Source organism: Esox lucius, chromosome 21, assembly GCF_011004845.1.
Source record: "Esox lucius isolate fEsoLuc1 chromosome 21, fEsoLuc1.pri, whole genome shotgun sequence".
Lineage (NCBI taxonomy): Eukaryota > Metazoa > Chordata > Actinopteri > Esociformes > Esocidae > Esox > Esox lucius.
In genome coordinates this window covers 4,006,778-4,023,561 of record NC_047589.1, presented here as the reverse complement: position 1 = coordinate 4,023,561, position 16,784 = coordinate 4,006,778, and positions in this window count along the sequence as shown.

Genomic DNA, 16,784 nt, shown 5'->3' with positions numbered 1-16,784 from the left:
CCAGCTTTCTGCCGGGGATTCCAAAGAACCAAACATTCCCATTATTCTCTTCTCTAAGTAATACATTCTAACAGTGCACTTTGGGGAGACCACCCCCTACAGCGTATGAGGGGCCCTCCCTCTACACTCTCATTACATCAGTGACCGGCCCCCATCCCATCATCCCAAGTTTCTTTCACTTTCTCAATGGACTTGTGGGACATTCTCACTAATAAATTCAACCACTGTAGTTTAAATAAACAATGTGCACTCTTTCAATGTGTACACATAGTCTGATTCCTAACTGAAAATTGATGTTAAACCTTTTGTAACCGCACTGTGCACAACAATTTTAATTAACACTGTATTCATAATTAAACCTGCTTATCACATCTCAGCCAAAACCCTATTCACTTCATGTTAGTCAATGCTAATACCTTCAGCTGATTGTATTTTATTACATTATTTTCACTCAGTCACATTTCAATAAGAAGCATCATGTTACATTCAATGCTAATGCTACTGCAAAAGAGAAAGACAAGCCTAATAAAGAGACTGGGCACTATGGAAGCCACATTTTAGCAGATCATTTTAGAAGCCACAATTCTAACCTTTCTGTTCCTCACTCAAAACCTTCCTTTTTTAGAAAGGAAAGAAAAAGTTGCAGTGGTTGCTTAATCTTTTCCAGAGTTGTATTTTGCCACTCTTTTTGCTTTATACCTCAACCCCTTTGCAGAATATATATAGGCTTTCAATAACATTTCAATTAAATATCTGCTAAAACTAAACCTAACCTTAAACTTCATCCTATCTCTGATGGTAACCCATTCCCTAGCCCTAACACTTATTCTAAACCTAACACTAACCTTAACCTTAGCAAACATTTATTTTGTTTTTGATAGTTTTTTCTTTAGAGCATATACAGATACAGATTTTGACTACCCAATTTGTGAAATTTGTGAAAGTTCACAACCTGGTTACATTGAATACAGAACCACAGGCAATGTAATTTATTCAGAGTTCTTCAAGAATGTACAGTATTTCACTATGGATGTACGACTTGGTAAGAAAGTTTTTTTCACTTCATTTATTTAACCATCAATTTTTTATAATTAATGGCCCAAGACTTTGATTGCACAGTGACCAGACAACACCAAGAACCACATAAATAATATACAAAATAATTTCACTTAGAATATGCACCAGATTTTGCAAAGTAACTGAGTGTCTATTCTGTCACCTACAATACTATTTTAAGCAAAACATATTCGGTGGTCTCTTTTCACTACAGGAGAGTAGAAGACGTCAGGCTTAGATGTCTGTTGGATCTAAGCCTGACGTCTTTCAACCTCACTGGTTCCTTTCCCATGTGACACCTCACAGTCAAGTCCAATATGGTAACCTTAATGACTCCTTTGATGTGTAGTGTTATATTTTTTTGACCAGAGCTTTGTTAAGGGAATTGATGCCATTTAGGACACAGCCCAAAGATTCCTCTGGTCTTTGGAAGAAAGGTGATGCTTTGTAACTTGCGGCCAATTCGTTCTCCCTCAAAGCTCTAAGTTCTCTCTGATTTATAGGGTAAATATGAGGCCTGCAGGTCTCAACAGAGATTAAAGTGTCGGCTGTGCAGACGTTAGATAGTCAATTAGTGCAGGCCTCTGTCCCACCGTGCTCAATGAATTACAGACCTGTGCCATATGTTGCTTGTTCTCTCCCCTATGGCCCTGTCTGGATCCACAACTGCAGATGGCTGTACAGGATATACAGTAAAGCTGTGAATGAGTCTATATGGTCCTCATCATTGTTTTGTTAGATATAATTATTTCTTGATAAATAAATTCACAGAATAAATGTACTTTGATTAAAGGTTGGATGTTTGTAATGTTTTTGCTGTGACATTGAGCTAATTCACCAAAAGATGAACAGCGAATGTCTCAAACTGAGTGCCTGACTGACTGACTGCACATTGTTAAATTGCGTAGTGGTTAGAGACATGGACTGCCTTGATGACGAACCATGTTTGATCCTTGCCTCTGACAGAACAATGTATGCATCATGATTTGTTTCCGGAAAAAACAAAAACTTTGCTGGCTACAAGCTTCTGTAGCTACGTTATAGTCAACCTAAAATAAAACTATTTGCAGTTATATTGTGACTATTTCTACTGGGTTTTTTAAGTGCACATGCAAGAATGCTTTTTAGGGTAATATAGACCACAACCTCTTGCGCAGTAAGAGGATGGGTTCCAACGACTCTCTCGTCATTTTACTTGACCTATATTGATAGTAATTGTATCAATGTCATTCACGAATGAAAGAAAAACTTACATTGTTGTGCCATGAAATGAAATAATTTTAGCAGTGTAAAGTAGATTTTCAGTCTCGCTAGAAATTGCTGAATTCTTATGACTATTCCAAGTAGTTAATGAATGACAAAATGATCTAATGGCGAGACGCAATTGTATGACGAGGTAGTATGTCCCAATCTCTTTCTAATTGAACAAGTTTAATGTAGGGTATCAACCCTGTTATACCTGTAGTTGGTTGAGATATTAGGTGATGTAGGGAATTTGTTTCGAGAACTGTGGAGTTACGACTAATTGTTTTAACTAACAATGAAGGCAGACCACAGAACACTGTACAGCTCAGTGGCGTAGTGGTTAAAGACACCGCCTGTCACATAGAAGACCCCATTTTGAATCCAGTGAGGGCAACAACATTCATTCTTTCTAATCGTGCTAGTCTTGCCTGGTTCCATTTCTTGCTTACTCATCTTTACTAGGGATGCCGTTAATCATGGAGGGCACCGTAGATGCCTATGGAAACCAAGTATTTAGGACCAAGTCACTTAGACAAAGCTTGTTTTTCAGTCTCTCTAGCAATTTTGTATGTTCAGCTGTGTCAAACACTGAAGGTCTAATAACAATAGGATTGATATTTTACCAGAATCAATGTTTAAACAAATGTCACTGAAAATCCCTATTAGAACAATTCTATGTAACCATTTGAGTTTAAGAAATTGCAAATTTGTTTGAATATTTTTTCTCCCGTGATTTAACCTAAGAAATAAAATTTTGATATACCCTACTGTTCAAAAGTTGGGGGTCACTTAGAAATGTCCATGTTTCCAATGAAAACAAACATGAAATTAATTTGAAGAGGAAATATAGCCTTGCAGGCCTTTGGCATTCTAGTTGTTTATTTGTTGAGGTAGTCACAAGAAATTTCACCCCATGCTTCCTGAAGCTCCTCCCACAAGTTGGACTAGCTTGATGGGCACTTCTTATGTACGATACAGTAAAGTTGCTCCCACAACTGATCCGGTGACTGTGCTGGCCACTCCACTATAGACAGAATTCCACCAGACTGCTCCTTCCCTAAATAGTTCTTGCATAGTTTGGAGTTGTGCTTTTGGTCCTGCTGTAAGAGGAATGTGACTCCAATTAAGCGCAGTCCACCGGGTATGGCATGGCGTTGCAGAGTCCCATTTGCCCTGTACATATCTTTCACTTTACCACCACCAAAGCACCCTCAGACCATCACATTGCCTCCACCATACTTGACAGATGGGGTCAAGCACTCCTCCAGCATCTTTTCATTTGGTCTGTGTCTCACAAATGTTCTTTTTTGTGATCTGAACACCTCAAACTCATTTGTCTGTCCAAAACAATTTTTTCCAATTATCCTCTGTCCTGTGTCTGTTCTTATGCCTATCTTAATCTCTTCTTTTTATTGTCCAGTATTGTGGACAATATTGTGAGATATGGCTTTCTCTTTGCAATTCTGCCTAGAAGGCCAGCATTCTGGAGTCGCTTCTTCACTGTTGACATCGGGACTGGTGTTTTTTGCATCTGTTTCTTAAATTAAACACTAATTTACTTGTCCACTTGCTCAGTTTTGCACCAGGGACTCCCACACCTCTTTCTATTCTGGTTAGAGACAGTTTGCGCTGTTCTGTGAAGGGAGTAATACATAGCGTTGTACGAGATCTTCAGTTTCATGGCTATTTCTCGCATGGAATAGCCTTCATTTCACAGAACAAGAATAGACTGATAAGTTTCAGAAGAAAGTTCTGTTTCTGGCCATTTTGAGCCTGTAATTGAGTACACAGTTTCTGATGCTCCAGATACTCAACTAATCAAAAGGCCAGTTTTATTGCTTCTTTAATCATCACAACAGTTTTTAGCTGTGCTAACATAAATGCAAAAGGGTTTTCTTATGATCGATTACCTAATAAGCTTGGATTAGCCAACAGAACGTGCCACTGGAACACAGGACTGATGGTTGCAGATAATGGGCCTCTGTACGCCTGTGTAGATATTCCATTAAAAGGCAGCTGTATCCAGCTACAATAGTCATTACCAACATGTCTACACCGTATTTCTGATTAATTAATTTATTTTAGTAAACAGAAAATTAGCTTTTCTTTCAAAAACAAGGACATTTCTAAGTGACCCCAAACCTTTGAATGGTAGATTTTATTTTGCATGCAGTAACATCAATGAACCGATCAATGAGAATGCAGGAAACATTTTAATGACAGGAGTGGTTTGGGAATGTTTTACACTTAAAGCTGACATAATATAACTTATACAACAATCACACTCTCACAAAATTATGGTTTTCAACACAACCTCAGGAGTTACTTTACCAATTTAATACTCAACAAATTAATGTCACAACCTAATTAACACAATAATTGAAAAATCAACAATGAAGCTAGCACTGGCCAATTTGCTGTGTAGCTCTTTATTTTACTATGATTGGTGTGGTTCATTATGGTTTAAAAATAATTGTAGATGTGTTCCTGTGGGTCAGAGAGAGATGTGAAGCAGTCAGCAGCCACAATCAGCTCTGTGGCCTTTCACCATCAGTTTTTCACTGATCTGAAATATGGGCTTGCAGACTTTAGGTCTCCTCTTTGTATAAGAACCTTACAGCCTTTACTCACACAACGTCAGTAGAAACACAATAAGACCCGGCCCATAAAACACGGGCTCCAGCAGATGCACCTTGATGGCGACCGCAGTCCATTACCGGGTCAGTTAAAAACACTCAGGCTCTTTAGCTAGCATATGTCTCCCCTGGCCCAACCGGCATCCTCGCTCTTCACAGGGTTTTGTCTGGGAGTGTGGACTGGCTCAGAGTTATGGCTCCAGCTCCAGATGACTTCCTCCTGGTGAACGAGGCTGTGTGGAAGTAATTGCCCCAGGCGCATATTGTCTCTCATTGAGCCCGGGGACCGCCTGTCTCCATCTACGCAGATGTTCTTTGTTCTCCGACAGATGCCTCAATCCCTTTGTTTTTACCCTTTTCGTTTACTATTTCCAGTTGACATTTTATGGGTTTCCACTGTTTGGTTTGTAAGAGTGGAGGGGCTGGAAGAGGATTTGCAGGGGGTATAGGGGACGAGGGAGTGGTTTCTGAAGCGAACCCTAAGCGTATGGCCTTGTCGGAGGTTGGGATTTATGTTTGAACTGAGGGAAGATGCAGGAAAGCTGACTGAGATTTATATGCTAGCCCAGATAGCTTTGGAGAGTGGCCATCTGTAATGATTTGGAGAGAGGGGCATATGCTGTACCAGTCAAAAGTTATTCCTTCAAGGGTATTTCTTTAGTTTTACTATGGAATTTTTTTATTTTGAATTGTGGCAATCAAAAAAGTGTTCATCAAATCAAAATACATTAATATTTTAGATTCTTCAAAGTAACCTTGATGACAGCTTTTCACACTCTAGGCATTCTCTCTTGATGTTTAGATGCATCCGTTACTTGAACTCTGTGAACTATTTATTTGGCCTGCAATTAATTGGCAATTCCTGAGGCTGGAAAACGTATGATGAATTTATCCTCTGCAACAGAGGTGATTCTGGGTTTCCTTTCTTGTCCTCTCATGAGGCGGTCCTCATGAGAGCCAGTTTCATCATAGCGCTTGATGGGTTATGAGACTGCAGTTGAAGAAACGTTCAAAGTTCTTGCCATAATGCATACTACAACCGTGCTGACTTAACAATGGTCAACTGTATTCCCGCCCTAGCTTGTCACCCTCTTTATACCAACTGTAATGCATTAAAATAAACCTTTAACATGGAACACCTGTTAATTGAAAATTTGTACTGTATGTTTATTGCCAGTGTTTTGTAGTAAAGAATTGCAATACTTTGTCGTGTTAATCACCCCCAGCAGCAGTGAGGTATTTTGCTCTGGTGGGGCTCACATTGACGAAAACAATCAAACTTGAGTGGCGATACAAACACCGGCATACTTGTTAGAGCATGCTCAAAATTACATTAAGCTAGAGAAAACGTTAAATGGTCTGATGACATTTAGCTCTTTACAGTGACAGAGAACCTCACAAAGATTAATTACTCTGATGATTGTTTTATTTGGAAGATACAGTAATACTGGACTCCAGGCCCATTGATTTGAAATAACCTAATTAGAACACATACAGTTGTGTAAAGAGTTGATATATACACATGTGCCTATGATTTACCTGAGGCCTCTGTTCACACCTGCCCTGTTCCAGAAATGTCCTTGGTGTGTATGCTTTTTAAAACATCCCCATCAGTGTAGTGGATTAAGAATTAGTGAATGAAATTGGCTGCAGACATCGTCATTTTCCTGCTCTTCACAGGATAATTGTATTGGTCTGTACTTATAGGGCATGAAACAAACTGCTTTAAATTGCATTGCAGAGTCCTCTTGGTGCTGCAAACAAGGATTTAAAGATTTAAAGGATTCCATTCCTTTAGTCGTCAATTTGACACAATGTCCAACCAAAGCTTGACTGCTGCTTTTAACATCTGAAATGAAGGGGCCGGAGGTCTGCGTAAATCAATTACAGTCAACTTTTTTTACTCAAGAACAGCATATCCTGTGAGGGCTGCTCCACGTGGCGCTGCGCGCTCTCTCCCTCTCCGGCGCGCCACCTCACCGGGTTACTAACCGCCAGTTGGAGATGGTGGCAGCAGGGCACCCACACACCTGCACCTCATCAGTTGTTATGTGGTTATTTAAGTTCTCTGTTCAGCACCCGCACTTCACGGGACACTTTTACTGTGTCCTGTTGTTGTCGTGAGCGTGTGGTACTGCATGAGCATCGTTATAAAAAGTCTAGAAACGCTGTTCTCGTGTCATTGTCGTTTTCGTATTTTTGCCTCTCCTTTTACGCACGTGCTCCCCTCGCACCTCACATGTCCACTTCCATGTTTAAAGTGGTATTGAATTGATAAAATACTGAACTCATGACAGCAGAAGGAAACTTAAAGTTCAAATAAATGCATTGTGACACTGTCATTTGTGGTTAGAAACTATTTGATGGCATTCATTTTGTTCTGTTCATTCTGCCTAGACCACACAATTGCTAAGACTTGACAAATCATTCATGTGACTAGCAGAACTTTATGAAGGTTTGCTTCAAGGTTTATTTCAAGGTGCTTTGGCAAAGGATCATGGACTCCCCCTCCCTCACTGGTGGTGGAGCAGACATTCATCTGTTCCATTCCTTACAAAGCCACTCTCCAAACTTTAAGCTACGCCCCTATTTCCAAACATACACACACATCCTCATACATTCATGGTAACACACGCACAATCCCTCGGAACAGAGGTAACATTTAGTTTCCCAATTTCTATCTTTCAAAAGTATTCCACCAAAATGAGGCGGGTGGACAATATGCTTACACTGTCAATGCAGCTCAAGCATAGAGCAAGGCTTTACTCCAAACCGAGTGGCCCAATTATCCTTCAGAGAAAATTGTCTTTCTTCTGAAATACAATGTGCATGTGTCATTACTTCCTGACATATGGCTTGAGCACAGAAAAACACTGGATCACAGCATGCCAAAAAACAGTTACTCAGCGAAGACTCCTACCACTGGAAGATGACTCAACATGTTGGTAAAGCTGTTGTAGTTCAATTGTACGTCAACGCTGTGTTTCACCCTTTGAGAACACCTTCAATAGTAATGCCTATGATTTTAAAGGCTTATGACCATATACATTCTGTGGTTATGACTATGTTGATAAGTTGGAGTAAACAGCCAAAGGGATTAGTGAAGGCTGAAGGTTAGGAAAGCAGGTGGCTAACCAATGCCTCCAATAAACATGAAGTTGGCAAATCCATTCCCCCACCTGAGTTGCCATAAAACTGTACACTCAGCAAGTATACAAGTCTCTCATTCCCGACTACATCAACATTAAATCTACATCTATGTCTCTGTCTCTGTGACGTACAATGTAAGGGACAACCTTGCCATCAAGTAAAACGTAACACATTTTGACCTGGGCTGCATGGCAAAAGCAGTGCACTCTACAGTATATAGAAAATCGTCGCATTTTCAGATGCTGTTCAGGAGTGTGTATTTCCTGAGCTGTTGGTAGGCTACTACCAACAGTATGAACAGCAAACTAGCAGAGCTTATGTACTGTATTTGCTGTTTTTCTACAGTCTACATGCCACAGTATATATAATTCAATTTGAAAACATCAGTAGAGCAGCAGAGGTCCTGAGAATTATAAAAACATTTTAGTTATATTTAATTAACCTTTATTTATACAGGTTATTTCATCTCATTTACCAAGAGAGACCTGTTCCAACCAAGAAAGCAGTGAGGAGTGGGGTGGCAGGAAAATATCAGACATTACCAAACCATAAAAAATCATCATTAATAACTAGAATAGTTTTATACTAGAAGTAGGAGTGAGACTGTAAATGGTATTTATTTTATTTCCCAAAATTGACTTTTTAGTCATAGCATACCAATGTTTAAGCCTACACTGTCAACTAAGACCAGCCAGCAGTAATATAGAGTTCACAATGAGGTGTTAGACACTTTTGGTTGGTAATAAATCTTAGGGCTGCATGACACTATACATACAGAATCAAGTGCCTTTAGGGTAGTGTTTGAGGCCTGTACCAGTCAAAGGTTTGGACACACCTACTCATTCAAGGGTGTTTCTTTATTTTTACTATTTCCCACATTGTAGAATAATAGTGAAGACATCAAAACTATCAAATAACACATTATGGAATCATGCAGTAACTAAAAAAGTGTTAAACAAATGAAAATACATTTATATTTGATGACAGCTTGGCACACTTGCATTCTATCAACCAGCTTCATGAGTTAGTCACCTGGAATGCTTTTCAATTAACATGTGTTAATTAATTTGTGGAATTGATTTCCTTCTTAATGTGAAAAAGTAGGTAACGCACATGAAAGAAAAAACAGGAGGGGTGCTCAACAACATTGACAACAACTAGAAAAAACTGGGGGAAGTTGGAGCACTCAAAAATCTGAAATCATGCCGGTATCAAACTCTTAGAAACCTTTTTAATAAATGATGACTGACGTTTCGACGCTCAGGTGCGTCTTCCTCAGAGTGATATGACATTTTACATAGCATGAAGGCCTAATTAGGCAACACCTGTGTTAATTACTTAAGAGCCCCACGTGAGTGCTTCTCGACTGAGTTTAGCCCATTTGCTGGGTGTGTGTTGTGACAAGGGTTGCTATGAAGAAGACCATAAATGTGTCTGTATTGTAGTAGTCCAGATTCGGGTAAGAACAGCTCAAATTAGCAAATTGAAATGACAGTCCATCATTACTTTAAGACATGAATGTCTGTGAATCTGGAAAATTTTAAGAACTTTCAAGTACAGTCACAGAAGCCATCAAGCGCTATGATGAAACTGTCTCTCATGAGGACTGCTGAGGGAGAGGAAGACTCATCTACTACAGAGGATAAATTCATTAGTTAACAGTCTTAGAAATCGGCAAATAAATGTACCTCAGATTGCACCCCAAATAAGTTCACAGTTCAAGTAACAGACACGTCTCAACATCAACTGCTCAGAGGAGTCTACACGAATCAGGCCTTTATGGTTAATTCCCACAGAAACCACCACCAATGGACACAGGACCGGCTCCAGGAAGTAAATGACTGAGGGGGCATTTTTATCAATGGGGGGGCATATCTAATTCATATACCATTTGCAGTGTTTAAGGGGAAGCAAAACAGGGGGGCCACAGATTATCCGGGCCTGGATGGACACCAATAAGATGAGACTTGCTTGGGCCAAGAAACATGAGAAATGGATATTAGACTGGAGGAAATCTGTCCTTTTCTCCAGTCCACATTTGAGATATTTGGTTCCAATCGCCGTTGTCTTTGTGAGAAGCAGAGTGGGTGAACGGATGATCACTGCATGTGTGGTTTCCATGGTGAAGCATGGAGGAGGAGGTATGATGGTGTGTGGGTGATTTCCTGGTGACACTGCCTGTTGTTTTCTTTAGAATTCAAAGCACACTCAACCAGCATGGCTATCACAGCATTCTGAAGCGATACGCCAACCCATTTGGTTTGTGCTTAGTGGGAGTATCATGTGTTTTTCAACAGGACAATGACCCAAAACACACCTCCAGGCTGCAGGAGGGCTATTTCACAAAGAAAATGAGTAATGGTGCTAAATCAGATGACCTGGACTCCACAATCACACATCCTCAACCAAATTGAGATGGTTTAAGATGAGACTCCAATTGCTAAACATACGTGGGAATTCCAAGACTGTTGGAACATATTCAAGACTGTTGGAAAAGCATTCCAGTTGACTACCTCATGAGAGAATGCCAAGAGTCTGCAAAGTTGTCATCAAGGAAAAGTGTGGCTACTGAATCTAAAATATACATCTATTTTGGTTACTAAATGATACCATATGTGTTATTTCATAGCATTGATGACTTCACTATTATTTTACAATATGGAATATAGTAAAATTAAGAAATAGCTTTGAATAAGTAGGTCTGTCAAACTTTTGACTGGTACTGTAAATTATATCACTGTAATCTAAGACAGAGATTAATGTACAGCTTACCAGCTTGTACTGTTTTGTACTGCTTTGTTACTTGTGTCCAATAACCAGAAAAGGAACCAGGCAAGCCTAGTTCAGCAGGCCCGCAATAAAAAGTGATAAATATTGAAGCCTGTACTGGCCTCAAACCCAGGTCTCCCACATGAGAGGCTGTATCTCAAACCACTATGCCACAGTGCTATACATTTGCCCAATGTTGGTATAGCACCTTGACATTAGATAATTTTGCCACGCATTAACATCACCCCAAGTTTTTTCGCTGGACACCATTAAGCATTGTGTTAAACTGACTAACAAAAGTGACTTCTTATTAAGTTTACCTCCACCACAAATATCATCTATTAAATGTATAGCTTTTGCCACAGGCCATTTTAACAGCTGGTTAGCCAGTAATAGGCTTACTAGTATCTACTAACTTACCACTTGGAATAGTCAAAAAAACTTTTTTGACTGAAATTCACTGAATATGAACTTTACACAGGCAAAGCTATTTCATTTCATGGCACAAAATGTTTTGTTTTTCTTTCATTAGTGAATGACATTGATACAATAACTATCAATATTTGTGACGATAAATGACTTTTTCATCAAGTGAAAAGATGAGAGAATCGTGGACACCCCTACTCTTTTACTGCCCAAGGGGTTTTGATCGAGCACATATTTTCCCAAAAAGCATGCACAGATGCGTACTTCGAAAATCCACCAGAAATAATTGCAATATAACCGTAAACTGTTTTATTTTAGGCTTACTATAACATAGCTTGTAGGTTGTATCTAGCAAAGTGTTTGTCTAATCAGAACAAATCATAATGCATACTTTGTTTTTACAGTGATGACATTCAAATGCAGGACCTACAGTTTCCCTAGAGCCAGTTTCCGTGTCCAGAGATCGGGTTGTCTAGGCCCCTGCCTTCGACTGCCGCCCAATCCTCTTCGCACCCATGGGGGAAGGCCCGGCCACCAAGCGCTCACATACGAGCCCCAACCCCGGGCCTGGCTCCAGGGTGGGGCCCCGGCTTCGCCATACCGGGTGACGTCACGGTACTCAAAATCTTACGCATCATTAAGGGGACGCACTGGGACAGTTTGCAGCTGAGTGTGAAGTGGGGATGAAAATCAGTACCTCCAAATCCGAGGCCATGGTCCTCAGTCGGAAAAGGGTGGCTTGCCCACTTCAGGTTGGTGGAGAGTGCCTGCCTCAAGTGGAGGAGTTTAAGTATCTAGGGGTCTTGTTCACGAGTGAGGGAAGGATGGAACGGGAGATTGACAGACGGATCGGTGCAGCTTCTGCAGTAATGCAGTCGATGTATCGGTCTGTCGTGGTGAAGAAAGAGCTGAGCCGCAAGGCGAAGCTCTCGATTTAAGGGTCAATCTACGTTCCTACTCTCACCTATGGTCATGAGCTTTGGGTCATGATCGAAAGGACAAGATCCCGGATACAGGCGGCCGAAATGAGCTTTCTCCGCAGGGTGGCCGGGCGATCCCTTAGAGATAGGGTGAGAAGCTCGGTCACCCGGGAGGAACTCAGAGTAGAGCCGCTGCTCCTCCACATCGAGAGGGGTCAGCTGAGGTGGCTTGGGCATCTGTTTCGGATGCCTCCGGAACGCCTTCCTGGGAAGGTGTTCCGGTCCCGTCCCACCGGGAGGAGACCCCGGGGAAGACCTAGGACACGCTGGAGGGACTATGTCTCCCGGCTGGCCTGGGAACGCCTCGGTCCCCCCCCCGGAAGAGCTAGAGGAAGTGTCTGAGGAGAGGGAAGTCTGGGCATCCCTGCTTAGACTGCTGCCCCCGCGACCCGGCCCCGGATAAAGCGGAAGATGATGGATGGATGGTATCTAGCTAGACCACCATATTAGCAGCTCAAAGTAATTACTGCTTGATAAAGGTGTCAGCCAATGTTCATATGAACTTGGGTTGGCAGTTAGTGGTTAGTGCACTGGGCCAGTAAAAATGTGTAGTTGTGTCAAGGCGCTGGAACTACTTCTGTAAGTTTCTAAGCAAATGTTATTTGCTTAGATACTCAATTAATACAAATGTTAATGTTAATAGAGTTTATAACTGTTAAGCACAACATCCAAAAAGCATAAGGAACGTACGCAATAATCAAGTCTTTCTCTTCCATAACATTTTCTCCTGGTTCAGATCATGACCTTTAATAGGACAGTTTCTTAATTTATGCCTCCTCCTGGAGTGAAAAAAATCCATTAAAGAAGACATAAACATGTGCTTTGAATGATAAAGCCGTTACGATAGATTTCATGTGTTGGCACCACATTATTCTCACCTAACTGGAGATCTTTCTTCTCTTCCATTACTAAGCTGAAACTAAATTTCCTTATCCTTTTTACCAGGCCTGCCAGTTTAGTAAAGCACAATACAGTGTAGGGAATAGGGCGCCATTTAAAATGCATACAGGGATGGTACAATGCCCACAGAGGTGCATGTGTTGCTCTGAGGGTGTCCTTGTGTTGCTCTGAAGGTGTCCTTGTGTTGCTCTGAGGGTGTCCTTGTGTTGCTCTGAGGGTGTCCTTGTGTTGCTCTGAGGGTGTCCTTGTGTTGCTCTGAGGGTGTCCTTGTGTTGCTCTGAGGGTGTCCTTGTGTTGCTCTGAGGGTGTCCTTGTGTTGCTCTGAGGGTGTCCTTGTCCCTAGGCTGTTGCAAACACTCATATGAGCCTGGAACAACTTCCATTTACAGTCGGCCTTTAGAGAGGGACTGTGTAATTCTTTGGAAGTGTACCGTATTTGTCATCTTTTAATTTTAGCCAATCAAAATACACAATGTGTGTAAGTGTGGCATCTTGTAAACAAAAGCTTTGACTACACCCAGTCTAGCCCGAGCCAGCAACGTTTCATAATGGTAATATGATGGTAGATGATCAGTTGGTAAACTAAGCTGATTAAAACCAATGTCTATCGTGGTAAGATTTTTTCATTGCTTTCTTATTGGCTAAAGAAGGTCACATTGGTTGAAGTGTTCCACTAAACTTTCTTTATATTTGGACAGAAGATTCTGGGAATGAGATTAGTCTGAGGTCCTTTGTATGTGTTCTGTTTCTGATTGTACGCCCACAGTGGTGGGGATCATTTTAAGGGTACTTGCAGGTTCTCTAGATCTGTATAAAACGGGTCTGCTCTGCTATGCTTGAAATCATATAAAAATGTTCTCAATAAATCATGCTGTCTTGTATTCTATGCATGTTTAGTTTGGTACCCAGTAAAAGAGTTGGGCGGAAAGAAATGTTTTGTATGTTTCATTGTGTCCGTGTGTATCTGTGCATGTGTTTTTACAAAAGTAATAATAATAATAATTCATATTTTTAGCTTTGAAGGGACACGTCAAACCCATATCAACTTGGTCATACTGGTGAACCGTTATAACAGCAGGACCACACAGGCCATGGCAACACAAATTACAACTTGTTTTCATTTGCAATTAACTTGCAATTTCCTGTATTCTCAAGTGTCATTAGTAGCATTTACCAGCAGCGATAGCCTGAGGACACTAATTTAGAATACAATTGTTAATCACAGCCGAATCCTCATTATGGTGAACTGTTATAGGTTTTCCTCAACCGAAACCCAGCCAGCCACTCCTTAAAGCACTTAGCAATGAAACATTACTGTATAGTGGTGGTTAATGAGCCATAGAAGAGAGGATAGAACATTGTTCTTCTCTTGACAATAAGTAGGTATTAAATTGCATTCAAGAGTTACAAAATCAACCTTGTTGCTCTGCCAATAACCTAGTTCCCAGACACTTGATGATCTGGTGGACCCTTGTTTCAAATGTAGCCTTTATAGCCTATAAGAAATGTTCCAGAAATTGGCGGCTCAATAGCCATTAACTAAATCTGCAAGGTTGAACAATTTACACTCTATACTCCCCCATTTATGTCTGGTGCACTGCTATTAATTTAGTCCATAAAGCTGTTGGATTTACTTTTCATAAGGCTTTTGGATTTAAATGGACATTTAAAGACATGTCTTTGATGCAGTTCTCTCACATCTCTGAACTCCACATTGTAACAGCAATAAAGGATACAGACAATTTGGTTGAGAATACCTGTCTCCTATTCATGGATTTCATCTTTGTTACTTCAAAAACAAGTTCAATATTGCTCATGATTCTAAACATGGGCTTATTACTGTTTCCTTTACATTACCCTATAGAGGCCTGGAAATATGCTGACATTAATAAAGTGGCAAATATTAAGTAGAGAAAAACATTGTCTTCCTCATCAAAATTATTTAGACTGATGGCAGTGTTGTCATTAGCTAGCGAAATCAGTCTAAAATGGCTAGTGATGTTAACATTAGCTAGCTCAAATTTGGTGGACACCCCAGGAATCTTAGTTTGGCCATTCATAGTGTTGAATAACCATTGTAACTAAGCACAGTTTCTGCCATCCTTTGCCATAGTGCTCGTTCTCCCTCTAAATCAACAGATTGATTTAAGAAGATTATCCCCCCAGTAATGGGATCAGTTATCTACTACAGTCTAGTGTCTTTGCATAATTGTATCTGTCCAACATCTTGCCAATAAAGAGAAGAAAAAATATAACCATAGTCCAGTATAGGCATACAAGTAGCTGAAACGTCCTTTTAGCTTCAAAAGGAAAATAAGCCTTATTCTTAAAATAAAATCAGAACTTGAGCTTTAGTTTTTTTGCAAGTTGCTGAATATGCAAATCAAAAGAGAGGTTGTCATCGATTAAAATTCTAATATATTCATATAAAATTACCGCCACAATCTTTTATTGGGATAGTTTCCTCCACAAGTATGACACAGATATGTAAGTTCCTGCCAGAGTCCTGCCTCCATCTGGAGCCACACAACGCAGGATTTTTAGTTACTAAAACTAAATGATGACAAAAAATGTATTTAGTAAATTCCCTTCCTCAAGGCCAACTTGAAATGGCAGTTGTTTCATGCTGATATGCCCTATTTGCGCTTTTGATGAAAGGAAATACAATTAGCCAAAGTTTGTCATAATCACAGACAACTACGTCAGCAGGTAGCACTGTATGTATTGTGAGCCCCTACTAGTTGTGCATATCAATTGTAACTGTTATACAACTGATGTTGCAGAAAGAAATAATGTACACTATTCTACTCCATTTAATGGTCTGATAACCAAATGATTGAAAACATTGTGGTTGTTGGTCTCAATTGTGCTAGCTCTTTGTTTTTGTCTGCTGATTTGAAAGTGAAAACAAATTGAACACCAGTACCAAAAAAACAGCAGTGTGTAAATATAGAGGGGGAAGTCCATTTGACAAATAAAGACTTTGGATGTCATGAGCTAGTAGTTCAAATGTTATACTTCATCAAAACCCATAAGTTTGTTTCACATTTATATTTGTAGACAAAGAAAATACATCCCTCTGACATAATTTTCAAAGGCCTCAGATAATGAAATGCCTTCTATATTTCAAGTCTGTAAAACACATTTCTGGAAAAGCTAAACCATTAAACATTGACATTCAATGGTATATATATTATATTAGAATCACATCAGAGTGGATATACAGCATTTATGTGATGGAAAATATTGTCTGGTGGTATCCACAGTACATTTGGGATTAAGTCTTTGTGTGTGAAATAAACAAACTGATCAACTTCCCCAATCGAAATTTAAATATTTGCTAAATATTTTTAAAAGGATCAAATATGTAATGGAGAGCATTTAACCCCTCTCCAAATTGGGAAAGGGCAATCAAATACTTAAAGTATCAAAGTTATCTTGATGTATTGAAATTACTGTATTTGCTGAATTTGGTATAGAAACGGTCTTTCTAACTTGTCTGTTAAATGTGAACTTTGATATTAGATTAATTACATCCTCCCTGGCTCCTGTTGACCAGTTGGAGTCAAGTGGGCTGATCCCTGCTGATGGCATGACTTACATGAATTATACTTGCCTCAAT